The 14,663-nt window shown below is 49.6% G+C and overlaps 1 protein-coding gene across 3 annotated transcripts in view; it reads right to left on the reverse strand.

The window, feature by feature from the left end:
- Positions 1 to 14,663, reverse strand: part of PPARA (peroxisome proliferator activated receptor alpha) — a 491,326-nt gene that overhangs the window by 392,015 nt on the left and 84,648 nt on the right. The window lies entirely within an intron of this gene.

A 14,663-nucleotide genomic window follows, 5' to 3' on the forward strand; every position in this document is an offset into this window, starting at 1 on the left:
TCCGGATCGTCAAAGGGTTTCCCTTTTGACCGATTATCTCTTGTCCACCAATGAAGACTTTGTACAAGTGTTGGCGAAACGATCACTAGATCGTCACACTGACCACTTGCCTGAGACCAATGTTTCGCCAACCATTCTTGCATGGGTCGCATGCGCAGGCGCACGTGGGGGACCAGGTAAATACATGACGCTATCATGCCTAGCAAACGCATCGTTTTGCGCACCCTTATCTGGCGGCTGAGTTGATATAGAGGAATTTGCAGCAGTAGATTCCGAATTCTTCCCTCTGATGGAAAGGACAACCCCCCTTGAGTGTTTAGGACAGCTCCTAGGAATTTTTTGGAGGTGCTTGGCACCAGGCTTGATTTTTTCTCGTTGATCAAGAAACCCAATTTGAAGAGGAGGTTGATCGTTCTTTGAATGTTTGAACTGCAAATTACTGGGGTCTCCCCTGTGATGAGCCAGTCATCCAGGTAAGGGTACACTGGGATAGCCTGCCTGCGTAGGTGTACCGCCGCCACCGCCAGTACCTTGGTGAATACCCTTGGAGCCGAGGCTATACCAAAGGGGAGCACCTTGAACTGGTAGTGCTGACTGTCCACCTTGAAGCTTAAGAATCTTCTGTGCGCTGGGAACATGGAAATATGAAAATAGGCATCTTTCAGGTCCAATGTTGCCATGTAATCCCCCTTTTTAGGAGGGGGATTACCTCTTGGAGAGTAGTCATGCGAAATCTTAGGGGCTTGACATACTTGTTTGCAGGGCGTAAGTCTAATACTGGGCGTATTGTCAAATCTTTTTTTTTGGCACAAGGAAGTAAGTTGAATAGATACCCTTGTTTACCTGGTTGCCGGGACAAGTTCTATCGCGTCCTTTGCGAGAAGATTGACGATTTCCTCGAGGAGGATCTTCTGGTGGTCCAGTGAATGTATCTTTTGTCGTGGAGGGTGGTTTCGGGGTTCGCTCTAGCAGTTCGATGCAGTATCCTGCGGACACTGTGAACAGCACCCATCTGTCTGATGTGATCCCTTCCCATGCTTGCGTGAAGTTGGAAATGCGGCCCCCTACTGGGGATGCGTGGGAAGGGACCCTGAGCGGAACATCACTGCTTTGTGGGAGGCGTACTGCCTCTGCCGGGGCTGCCTCTACCACGGCTCCTCTTGTTACCCCTTCCATAACTCTGGGTAGTCTGCTGGTTGTCACCCCAAGATGTACCCTGTCCCCGTGTATAATTGGAGCCTCTCTGCGAATTTTGGCCGTGTGAGCGACAAAAATTACTATTCCCTCTTTGATTGGGGGGGTTTATTCGTCAATTGTCCCAGGGACTTTAGAGTATCATACTCGTCTTTGGCAGTTTTCAGTGTGTCCTCTACCGCTTTACCAAACAAGAGATCTGGTTCGACCGGCATGTCAATAAGGGTTGCCTGGGTCTCGGGTTTAAACCCAGACTGTCTTAGCCAAGCGTGCCTTTTAATGACAGTGCTCTCTGCTATGAGCCGGCCAGCGTTATCTGCAGCATCAAAGGTTGTCTTCAGGATGCAACCGGACACGGCTCTACACTCAGACGAGATCTGGGCCAACTGACCCTTTAGTGGTTCAGGTGCAGAGTCAATGAGAATAGCTACCTGCTCCCACTGGTGGCAATTATAGTTTACCAGCAGAGTGGTGGTTTTGGCGATCCTTGCCTGGTAAGCGGAAGTGGAGGCCACCTTCCTTCCTAACCCATAAATTATTTTGCTCTCCTTGTCTGGGAGAGCTTCGAATGAAGATAGAGGAATCCCTGCTCTTTTTCTGGTGTTTGTAATGACCAAGGAGTCGGGCTTAAGTTGACCCCTTATGTAAAGTGGGTCTGACTGGGCGGCCCTAACATTTTCTCAATTCTGGACTTTACAGCCCTGGTGAGATTAGGGGTGAGAAGGGAAGGATCAATTCTCTGTTGGATGGATTTGAGAATAGGAATGCTTGAGCAATGGGTCTCTTGTCTCCAACTAGCTCTTCTGCAAAGTCCCCCTCTTCCTGCGCCCCCCGAGTGTCTATGCGGAAGTGCTCTGCAGCTCTACCTAAGACCTCATTTAGAAGGGGCTGGTTATCTATTGGCGAGTCGGTAACCTGAGGTTCTTTGCGAACAGGAGAGTCTATTCTGTAGACCTCTGCGACGTCATCCTCCTCCCCCATCCTGGCCCTCGTCATCCCCATAATAATCTACCCCCATTTGGTCGTCCAACATTACTAAATCTGGATCCTCATCATACTGTTGTGGATCCTCACCATACTGCTGGTACGGTTGTATGTAAAAAGAGTCTGAAGTCAGGCCCCGAGTTGGAGCCTCAAACCGAGGTTTCTTATTAAGGGCCGAGGGTCCCTGGATCCTGAAGGAGCAGCGTTGTCTGGGGTAGAAATGAGGAAATGTTCTGGGTTTTTAGAGTAGAAATCAGCCAGGGAAGACATTCTCCTCATTACCCTGTCTATATCTTCACTGCTCCATTCTCTGGAGCTGGGAATGACAATTTCCTGAGAAGTGTCCCCTTCTATTCCCATATCGTGAGGAGTGGGTGGAATGATTGTGGACTTAGGGGCAGTGACAGGGGTCTTGGATTTCTGTTTATCTGAAGACTTCTGTTTTTCCCTATGTGTCTGTGGTGCAGAAGCAGAGTGAGAAGACTTCTGCTGCGGTTTACCCCCTTCCCTTTGCGTAGAAGAGGGATTCCCTGATGTTTTCACCTTCTCCGAGCTTTGACGAGATTTGGGGGTACTCTCTCTCTCTCTCTCTCTTTAGAGTGTGCACGTTGGGAATCGGAGGAAGACGCCGGACGGGCTGCCGGAGCTAACTTCTGGTGTGCGGCCTGGGGGTGGAGGTCAGATTAGTCTTCTGACGAACGTACCTCCGTGACTTTGGGAAGCGAGGCACTCTTGGCAACTGTGGACGGATGCCTTGTGTCGTGTGGCTAACCCGACCTGGGATGCCCAGAGGACACTGATTCCGTGAACCGCTCTCTTTGTACCTCTTTCCGAGAATTCGACATGCGTGTCGAATCTCAGTTGGACAAGAGTGTTTATATGTAGTAGTGTGGATAGCGCTCGTGTCGCCGGGTGTGTTCCGCATAACTGCCCTGCCGGACAATCCTCCGAGGTCGGGCACTTGCGCATGGGCGTCTTTCGACACCTCTGTTCCCTCGCCATCCGAAAGTACAGCGTTGCTGCCATCACTGAAGGCACCCACCGCGTCCATGGCCTCGAGTTGCCTGGGGTGGTGGCCCCAACGTTTAGTGGAGCGGTCCTTTAGTGTTTTCGCCTTGAACAGGCTACACACTCTGCAGTTGGCATCAGGGTGATCCCTCGGCAAGCAGAGGTTACAGGTGGCGCGTTTGTCAGCCCAAGGGTACTTGCGGTTTCACTTGGGGGAAAATATAAATGGAGTACTCTCCATATGCACCTGTGGCAGCGGGCTAGTGCGTGTAGGAAATAAAAGAGTGTAGAGTATGTCTCCGCCCCCCACTCTCCCTACTTGCAGGGCCGAGGCCAGAGGCCTACCAAGGCCCGACCAGAGGCCTTCTGAGGCCCAAAGTCCGGCGTGCAGCTCTCAACAGTTGTTTGTTCTTCGGATCGGCATCGATCTTCGATGTCTCGACATGGGAGTGAAAGAACTGGGAAATGAATAGATTTTTTGCAAAATGGCTGAAAGCCAGGGAACTCTGCGCAATGCTTCCGACCAGTATGGTGGAAAAAAACAATCTGAGGGTCCTACACGCTTGAGGGATCATGGATACAGTGGACGTCACACTAGGGATAGTATTACTGGCACGCCTTGTGTCGACGACCATTTTTGAGTTTCGAAAAACAAACTGTAATACTCCGCAGCTTCCACTAGATGTCGGCCTATGCACAGCATGTGATCTAAGCAGATTCCGCAAGCCTCAGAAATATATATACAAACAAGTCTCTTCTAGGCTACACGCAGGTGCTAAATGGCTGGGAGCAATTTCTATTGGATATGTAATAAGTCTGCCAAGTTACCTGCGGTTATCCCGAACACCTTCACGGCTCAGTAGGTTTGGTACATCTTGGCATTGTTCACTTCTGGGACGGGCTGAAACAGGTACACCACAAATGCAATGGAATGCAAAGCAGAAGCTCACACCCAAGGTCCAAACATGTAAAGTTGTTCGCATTTTTGGCAGATATTTTGCCATATGTTTAATACAATATGGATTTGTGTGCGTAATGTAGCGGTGATGATTGCCGCAAGAGTTTGTGTTTCATTATGCTACTGGGAGGTGCTACTGGAAGCAGAGAAGCGATTGCTGCATAATTGGTTGACCCAAGCAGGTTGCGTTTTATGGTTGCCCATATGCCTGTACTTTAGTTTTTTGATGGGTGCGGGTGATCAGCAAGATGGAGCCTGTCGATTAGGGAGTGCTATGTGATGCTTTTTTTCCTGGAGAAAAGGGTGTGTCAAGTGTGCCACCGCAGAGTAGGATCAGTATCTGCTCTGGTAGGAGGTTGAGACTTAGTAGTTAGTCACAGATTAGAGTTTAAAATCATCCATAGCACAGAAAACATCATGGACACCCTGCCAGTGACAAATCTTTTGTAGTACGGGCCTTCAAAATGTCCATTGCAGCATGGATTGGCCTGGTACATAACCATGCCGAGCGAGTACCTGTTAGTGTATTCATGGTATGACGGAGTGGGTGATAATTAGAAGGATCACATTTTTATGAGGCTTGCCATAGGAGTCTCTGCAGATCTTAACAGCCTACTGCAATACACTGCATTACAGAACTGCAGATCTATACAAAAAACATACATCCTACTGTACTGTGTAGTGCGGTTGCCTTTTTCCAATGAGTTATCTTTTTTTTTTTTTAAATATGTTTATTTTTGAACAAGGCAGGAAAACATTACATTCACTTGTGATCAACATTCAGTATGCATTGTTACACAAGAGTACTGCTCCCCCCCCCCCTGAGTTCATCCCGTAGTTCATTCCCCTTCCTCCTGTTCCTGTCCTTGTAGGGCGGGCCAGCTTTCCAGGACCCTCCTGGCCAGCTGAGGTTTGTATGTTAATGCTGGAAAGTCTCGATCAAATTCGAGGACTGGGTTCCAAATGTTCTGGAAGCGGTGGAGAAGGCCTGCTCTGGCCTCGGTCACCTTCTCCGCGATGAGTACATCCCACAGTTTCACCCACCACAAGGGTAGGAGTGGGCCCTCCACCGACTTCCATGTGCGGGCCACCACTATTCTACCTGCCAACCGGCATTGGGACAGCAGTTTAGCTTTAGGGCCTGTGCATGGGTAAATCCCCGGGACCGGAGCACCCAAGAGAATAGGCTCAGGCTCTAGTGTGAGTGTAATGTGCGTGATTTCTGCAATGACCGCTATGCATTCTTTCCAGAAGTTCTGGGCCTTGGGACAAGTGCACCACTAGTGGAAAAAGGATCCTACTTGGCCACATCGTCTCCAGCAGGCCGGGTCCACCGAATGATTCATGTGGTGCAGTCTTAAAGGGGAGGGGCGGGGGGTGGTAGTACTAGCATAGTAAGATTTTGTGGGCGCATTCTCCATTTGTAACACTGGTGGATGCTGATTGGGTGCGGGTCCAGATGTCTACCCAGGCTTGGTCCTCTATGGGGTGTCCCAGGTCCGCCTCCCACTGTGCCATGGCCCGGGATTTGGAGGTGAGAAAGTCTTTTTGGAGAAGCTTATATAATGTTGAGATCTTACCTCCGAGTGGAAGGTCTTTGAGAGTAAGTTCTATGGGTGTGGGAAGGCGTGTTGCTGCTTGGCGTATCTGAGTGGGAACACCAGTGCCACAGTTGGAGGTAAGTGAACCGGTCCGTTTCTTGAAGGTGGAAGCCATCTTTACATTGTTCGTAAGAGTGGTTGTCCTCCCATGAAGAGTTGTCCTATGGCCTCTAACCCGCCCGCGATCCAGTTTTTGAGGTTTTTGGGAGCTGTTCCTGGGGGAAAAGGCAGGGTTCATGAAGACCGGGGAGGAGGGGTTAAGTCCCCTTGGGATTTTCTTCTGCTTCAGCAATTTATCCCATGTGGTCACAGTGTGCTTGGTGGTCAGTAATAGCTCCTGCCATGGTCGTCTGGCCGCCAGTGGGATGTGGGGAAGGAAGCATAGGGGAAGGGCTAGGCGCGATTGTTCCATGTCCACCCATCTAGGGTGATTGTTAATTGTTTGCCAAGCTTGGGTGCACGCTAGTTGGGCTGCTATCTGGTATTTCTGGAGGTCAGGGACCCCCAGGCCGCCAAGTCTTGCATTCCCCATCATCGAGTCTCTTGGTATTCTGGCTTTTTTCCCCCCTCCAGATGAATTGCAGCATTTTCCTCTGTAGGTTCTGAAGTGCAGGGGTTGGGATCATCATTGGGAGGGCTGAACATGTATACAGAAATCTTGGAAGCAGGTTTATTTTACATGCTGTGATCCTGCCCATCAGGGAGATCTCCTGGGATGCCCAGCGCTTCAGGTCGGACTCCAGTTCTCGGAAGAGCGGAGGGAAGTTCATGCGGTAGACATCTGTCGGTTTAGCCGGAATCTGGACCCCCAAGTAGTTGATAGCCTTCGTTTTCCATTGGATCGGGCACATTGGAATTAGGTCTTCTCGCTCTCATGGTGAAATCACTATTTCCAGCGCTGCTGATTTATTGAAGTTAATATTGAAGCCCGTGACCCTTCCATAATTGTTTAGATCGGCCAAGGCGTGTGCCAAGGAACTGCGGGGGTCAGTGATAGTTAGAAGGACATTGTCTGCGTAGAGGGCCAGTTTATGGTGCGAGGGCCTTACGTGGAGCCCCTTAATCGAGTGGTTCAGCCTAATCCTTTGGGTGAAGGGCTCCATGATCAAGGCAAATAGGAGTGGGGACAGTGGACATCCCTGTCTCGTTCCGCAGGTCAGCGGGATGGGGGCCGAGAGATTGCCATTGATTCCGAGTAGGGTTCTGGATGCTTTGTAGTTGGCTAGAATCATCGCGCGGAATTCCGGCCCAAATCCAAATGACTCTAGGGTAAGCCTCATAAATGTCCAGTCCACCTTATCAAAAGCCTAGTTGCATCCAGTGCCAAGAGTGCCATCCTTCTTTCTCCATGTGTGCTTAGATCCACCAAATTCAGAGCTCTGCGTATATTGTCCGCCGTAGATCGGTTCTTCAGAAAGCCGCACTGGTCGGGCTGAATTATATCCGGGAGGATGTGAGCTAATATTGGCGTCAATGTTGAGGAGGGCGATGGGTCTATATGAGGCTGGACATCTCGGGTCGCCTCCAGGTTTGGGGAGCAGGAGGGTGATTGACTCTTGCATGGAGGGGGTGATCACGCCAGTCTCTCTAAAAGAGTTGAACAGCTGTACCAGTGGGGCGAGTAGTTGGTGCTTGAAGGCCCTGTAGAACTTGGTTGTGTTGCCATCTGGGCCTGGCGCGTGAGATTTAAGCGATTTTATAGCCTCATCTAACTCCTCAGTAGATATTGGTGCGTCCAGGAGGTCTCGCGTGGCGTCTGGGATTCGAGGGAGTGCTGCTTTGCGAAGATATTTCCTTTGTTCGCTCACGTCCTGTGGTGGAGCGGTCAGGTGCGTCTCAGAGCCCAATAACCACGTTTCGTTTTGCTTTGGCTAGTTTGACCACCAGTAGCTTATTTGCTTTATTGTTTTTGGCGTAATAGAATTGCTTGGCCTTAGCCATTTCATGTGCTGTGTGTTCGGCGTGGTGGGCCTCCTTCTGTGCTGTGTGAATGGCACTTTGGGTTCTCGGGGACCATCCTTTCTCTTTATGAGTTTGCTCTGCCTTCTGGAGGTCTTCGAGGGCCAAGCGGGTTTGACGTCTGGCTTTGTGGAAGGCGACTCCCCGTGCTATTAACTCCCCCCTCACGACCGCTTTCATAGCGCCCCAGGTTTTGGCGGGCGATGCGTATTACAGGGTTTTCAAGAAAGAAATTCTTAATTGTGGTAGCGATCGAGTCCCTAAGCAGCATTTTGTTGAGAATTGGATCATTGAGTGTCCATCTACGTCGGACTGGGTGAGGAGGGCCCTGGATTCGGATTTCCAAGGACACTGGACCATAGTCCGACAGAATCCGTGGGCCTATAGAGACCTTGTTGGTGAATGAGAGAATTTGTGTGGAGACCAGAAGGAGATCGATCCTTGAAAATGTTCTGTGGACATTGGAGCAAAATGAAAAGTCTTTTTTGGAGGGGTGGAGAACCCTCCATGCGTCTACCATGTCCAGAGTCCTGAATAGCTGTAGTAGTGCCAAAGCTAAGGTGAAGTCCCCAGATGATGGAGGGTGGGACTAGTCTATTGTAGGGTCCGGCACTCTGTTGAAGTCGCCTCCCAATGATAATTTGGCCTTCTAGGAAGGAGGGGAGAGCAGCGCATAGGGCCTCGTAGAGGCGGCTTGAGCCGAATTATGAGCATATATCGACACAAAGGAGTATAGTTCCCCAGTAGAAAGCATTTCACAGCAACGAACCAGCCCTCCGGGCAGAGTTTCGCGTCGAGAATCTGGGGTCCACCCCCTTCCCGAAGAGAATAGCTGTGCCCCCTTTTTTGGAGTTTCCAGATGCAATAAATTGTTTCGGGAAGAGAAGAGAGCGTAGACGTCCAAAGTCGGCTGGTAATAAGTGTGTTTCCTGCAGCATGGCTACTGCCGCCCCTTCATTTTGAAGTTTTTGCAATATTGACTTGCGTTTGACTGGGGAGTTTAGACCTGTGACATTCAGTGAGACGAAGTTCAGGGTGGAGTGGACCACTAAACGATGCAGTCGTTATGTCTGATGGGGGTGTGGGGGACGAGGTTGTGTCAGCCAGCATCTCGTGGGTACTGAAGATGCGTGCTTCACTGCCATTGAGAATTTTTGCTCAAGCCTCCAACAGGGAGGTGGAGATTTAACTGGGGGGTGAAGGGGCAGGTTTATATGTCCAGCACCCCCCCTTGGCCAACATGACCACGTAACTATTCATAGCAACATGGCTAAACTTGTAGGTATCGTCTTCCAAGGATATAGATGGGTTGAATCTTGGAAGCGGGCATGGGCCGTGGGGTGGGGCCCGCCGCCCCGACAGTCGGGGGTCTTCTTTCATTTCTTATGAATGGTGAGGTTACTTTAGGTGTGGCTATTTCTTCTTTCTGAACCTGGGACTCTGGACCAGGAGTTTGCCGTAGTGATGGGTGATTTCGGGAGGTCTGAATCAGAGGCCCCTCTCAGAGTTCATGGGTGACCGCGCTTCAGAGGGCACCAGGGTCATGATCTTTTCAGCGTCCTCCAGGTTGCTTATTCTTCGAGTGCCTTTGTAGGAGAACTGTAGGGCCGTGGGGAAGAGCCATCGATAACAAATTTGTTGGTCTTGTAGAAAGACAGCTAGGGGTCGAAGGGCTCGTCTTTTCTGGAGAGTGAGGACGGATAAATCTTGGTAAATTTGGATGGGGGTGCTCTGAAAAGTTATAATAATTTAATAATAATAAATATTTATTATTTCATCACGAGAGCGACTGATTGCAGAAATGGCTTCCTTTGTCGTGAAGAAGTGCACTCTGGTAATGACGTCTGGTGGAGAGTCAGTTTCCACTCCCTGGCGAGGGCGCATCCTGCGAGTGCGGTCCAGGAGGAGTTGTGACTTATCGAAGTCCAGTAGAAGAGCCTGAAATAGGTCCCCCACATATCCCACCAGGTTTCTATCCGGAACGGAGGTTGGAACCCACCGGATGCGCAGGTTGTTGCGTCAGGCCCAGTTTTCCACGTCTTCTTGTTTAAATTCTAATATTTCACATTTATCCTGGAGGAGTTTGAGCGCTGAACCTCCGCCAGGGTCAATGCTTGGTCCCGTGTCCGGTCTTCTACTTCTCCTAGCCTCCGTTCGGCGTCTGTTACCCTTTGGTCGGTGTTTTCTGCCATGAAAGCCTTAATATCATTTTTCATAGTGAGGGTACCCCTATCCTCTAGGGCTGCTAGAGGGGTGGAACCAGGGGGTTCTTGTTTTTTAGACTTATCCGTCAGCATTGTTGCAATGTCTGCGTTTTTGCCGGTCTTGGCTTGTTTGGACATCTCGTTCTCCTGGGCAAAACGGGGCTTCTGTGTTCCCCGGAGTAGAGGGGAGGATTAGGCGGTGTTAGGGGCCAAAGAGTCACAGTGGGTGGATGGGGGGTTGCAGAAGGTGGGCCGGGGCGCCCCAGGAGGACGGAAGATCTTTGTGTGTCAGGTAGGTAAGGGGGGTAATTGTATCTGGCTGCCCCCTCTTAGTTGCTGTTGGGAACTCACCAGGCCTGCTCAAGCCATGCTGCGTAGCTCCCAACTTGTCTCCAGAGCGGTGGCTTGTCCCACCCGGAAGCTGAGCGGAGCTGTAGTAGGGGGGATATCGGGGGAATCAAATTGTTACCATTTCTGGCCGTAGGGTGGGGGCTCCGGCGGCACCCCCCCTGCTGTTGGCAGCTTCTTCCGATGGTGGGGTGGCGGGGGATTGCTGCAGGCCGCTAAGGACGGTGTCCCCCGCTGGCTGTGGTGGTTCACTATGGGAAGGCACTGGAGCAGCGCTGCCGATGTCCCCCTTCCCCCGGCTCACCTCCACTCCAGGCCGGGGCTTCTTATTGTTGTTGGCGCGGCGAGCCGCGTCCGAAGCGGAATCCTCCCGCTAGGGCCCCTTCTCTCCGATTACGGGCGCACCGCCGCCGGCATCCTGCAGCTGGAGCCAGGGGGCCCGTGCGCCTCGGCCAGGCCGCACGGGCTGTTGCGTCGTGGCCTCAGCGTTGCCCGCAGAGACAGGGCAAGGGGGGGCAATCCCCGGCGAGGAGAGTTATGTATGTGGGGGTCAGCGTGCTGAACGGGGACTGCCGCAAAGATCCCTCGGGGGCAGGAGCTCCTCCTCTTCTTTACTCCGCTGCTCGGCCTCTGCAATCCTCCGAGCCCTCGTACGCCATCTTGGAGAAAGGCGCGGCCGGGGAGCTCAAAGCTTCGTATCTCCGCAGCTTGTCCCCAGAGGACTCCCGGAGCGCAGCCACCCCCTGCAGCAGGCTTTCACCAAGCCTTGGTTATATTTCGGTCCATCGTCCTAGCCTAATATTGGCCCCAATTTGTCGCAGCAGCGGGCATCCCACGGAGGCCGTCAAAGGAGCGACCGCAGCGTCGGCGGGGCCACGCCCCCCTCCAATGAGTTATCTTAATGGGTGCGGACAGGACGCCAGGCACACCAGTAACCAATAGGGTGCGAGTGAGAATTTGGTGAACTTTGTTCGGTGTGGATCGACAAGTTTGGGCAGTTCATGCTTGATTAGCAGAGTGCATTCAATTATGAAAGAAAGTAGGGTGGTCTTACTTGGTACAGTCACTTAAGGAGCACCCCGCCCCCCCCCCCCTTTGCTGGGGGTCGAATCTGCAAGTCTCTTCCTCATGCTTTTCATCGCTTATGTTTCTTATACTGAGTTTTCAAAGTGTGGCCCAATTGTTCAGTTGGTTGTTTTGCATATCTTAGTATCGCCTTTTCAGCTCTCCGACCTGCGATTTCTTGCTCTGGTTCCATATGCTTCTATTCTTTGGGGTACTATGTGAAAATGTAGTTGTTCGAAAAAGTAGTCAGAAAAAATATGTGGACCTTCAATACAAGCATTGTAAAGTTTGAAAATGAATCTAACTCCAGCCCCATCACCAACTTGCCAATAATTCCGTAGCCCTTGCCCTAATCCAAACCTTTGCTCTAATCCCCAATTTAAGCCTTACCCTAACGACAACTCTAAAAATTACCCTTAGCCGGTAGGAAACCTCAGCAGGTTAAGCACAATTTGTGTGTGATATGTTGCACGTTCGAATCCTGGCAAGGTCCACTACGGCTTTCGCCCTCCCAAGGTTAGCAGGAGTACCAATTTGGATTAGATAAGATTATAAAAAAATGTACTTCAAGTACTTTGGATAAAAATGAAATTATTATTACCCCAATGCTTACTCTACACTGCACTAACAATTAGGTTTATCCTAGCCCCAATCCTACGCTAACATCACCAGCCACCCTCTCCAACCACCCTATCCCTTTCTTTAACACTTAAATCAAAAACATTATTCCTTTAGCCACAGCCTTACCATAACCGTTATCACAAGCTCACTAAGCCCTAGCAGCACTGCATTTTTGACTACTGTTCAGCTACATCCGAGTAATTTTTGCTTTTCAACGCAGAGGTATTTTCAGCAAGACCTTTTCCACTGTCGACATTTGTTTTGGCAACCTTTTCACTGCATACCTTCTTCGGTTGATCTTGTAACTATCTAGGCTTGTTTGAATGAGGGGGGAACACTCCCATGGATTGGATTTTTATGATATGGTGTTCCGTGGTTTAGTTACCATAGAAGGCAAAAAGGAGCCTTTCAGGAGATTTCTGTTGTATGATGCCCCCAGGTGTAAGGCAGCTTTGCTGGACTAAAACAACCCCCACCTTGGTTTGCAGGGCTGGATTCCTTTCTGGGTGAAACTCTGCATCTCACATCGGTTGGTGCGTTGTGCTATACGCAATTTGGCACAGTATAAAAGTCTATTAACATAACACAATGCCCGGGACTGGATCTTGAGTCTGATAGCCAGTATAGGGTATGAAGAGGGGCATTCTCTCTTAGATTCAGTCGTAGTAGTAGTCTCAAACCAGCCCTTCGTACTGTTATGCAGTCTTAAGAGATATTCTAAAGTCCTAGATAGATACTATTTCCTTATTCCACGCGAGAGAAACATTAAAATGATGACTTCAGTCCTCTGTGAGAAGTTGACACAAGGCATTGCACAGGGTTGATTAGCTTAGGGTTCTGCAATTCCTTAGTTACATTTTGTTGGAATATTTCTTGTTCCATAAATTTTGAATTGTGTCCCTTTGTTCAGAGTATATTTCACCTGGAGGGGCGTTGTTCGGCCAGTTATACATGTTCCCCTCCAATAGGGCCCAGCTGCAGAGCACACTGTCCAGTCTATGTCCCGCCGAGTGGGTTTCTCATTTGACATGCTTTGCTTCCAAATTGGCAGATTAAGTTCTGGTTGTTGTCCTGGGCTGATCACTAAAACGTATATTAAAGTCCCCTAGATTTCTGGTCCACTACAAAATTGGAAACTACATCAGAAAACCCTTCTACGAATGCAAGGCTGTATGCTGGTGGTCCCGAAATTAGGAGGCAGCTCAGAAGATGCAGGGGGTGGTGCTACAATGGAGTACAAGTGATTCATAATTTGGTATCATCCCAGAGGGCATCAACGTTGTGGCGACGTGGTCCGGAGGGATGGGGGAAAATTGGTTCTCTTTCCTTTGCAATTTGCAGTTCTGATCCTGACATTGGTGGGTGTGTTTCAATTTAATAATTACAATGGCTAGCCAGCAAAGGTAGCACATCTCTTCTTTTATCCTGTTGATGAATGAAATGAAGTACGAACAATACGAGGTAATGACAGTGCAAGGCACAGCATCTTCGGAACAGTGTCTGAATTTCATGCTACCGGAAAGTTGATAATGTTTTAAAGCTCCAACTAATTTTTGGTAGGTTAACTCTTGTTGGTGAAACCAAGCAAACAGAAATATTTTCAGATCGAGTCAGAGGTAGGTTAGTTTGTCTTGCAAGACAATCGCCAGAACAATACATTCACTCTACCCGAACAAACCTGACCAACCCACCAGACGTTCAACTTTATAGGAAATACACGCAATGACCTATTCAAAAGCACCCCAGCATATTAAATAAACGAAACTCAGATAATTCAACACAGGAGGAGGACTCCTTGCACCGTCTGTTCATAAAGTGGGCCGATGAGTCAGTTGGCGACAGTGTGCCGCTTACACAAAAAACCTGACCAATTCCATCAAGAAAGTTCCTGCTGGAGATAGCAAAAAAAAAAAATCACAATGTTTGCGTGTTACAGGTGCTGGTGTCTATCCACGATCTTGTCCTCAAGTTCACAACCATTTTCCCACATTAGTACAGAAGAACAAGTTACTTACCAAACTGGTAATGTTTTTTCGATGGGAAGTTCCTCAGACGTATTCCTTATCTTTGATATATCCTCTTCCAACTTACTGGCCTCGGAAACTTTTTCTCAGTAGAGGGCGTTGCACGTCGACATCCCTCGAGTCGGTGTCCCTCGACAGCCTGCGTATCGACATCATCCTGAGTATAAATAGTCACGCGTCTGTTGCTCAGTTCCGTTTTGACGTGTTATTTTGCTTTGCCTCAATTGGTTAACCTTGAAGGAGTGTAGGCTGCAACTACAAGGGAAGTTTTACTGCAGGGATGGATGGGAGGGGCGATATGGATGGGAGGGGCGTTAAGGAATACGTCGGAGGAACATCCCATCAAAAGAACATTACCAGTTTGGTCATTAACTTTTTCTTCGAAGGGATTGTGTCCTCCAACGTATTTCTTATCTTTGATAGACTCCCATAGCAGTAGTATATAGAGGAGGCGGGAGTCAAATTAAATGTTCCCCTTTTAAACATGCACAGAGTGCAACACAGCTTTTCCAAATTTCATCTCCTGGCTAGAGGAGGAATCAAGACTGTAAAATTTAGTGAAAGTTTGTGCGGACGACCATTTGGCATCCTGTTATGCTCAATTTATGCTTGATCCAAAATGGCGCGGGTGCGCAATGCATTCTGGGAGCGCTCAGAGCCATGTTGGATATTTACTTCATACCGCAGTGAAACGCTG

Source organism: Ambystoma mexicanum, chromosome 12, assembly GCF_040938575.1.
Source record: "Ambystoma mexicanum isolate Mex_15411 chromosome 12, UKY_AmexF1_1, whole genome shotgun sequence".
Classification (NCBI taxonomy): domain Eukaryota; kingdom Metazoa; phylum Chordata; class Amphibia; order Caudata; family Ambystomatidae; genus Ambystoma; species Ambystoma mexicanum.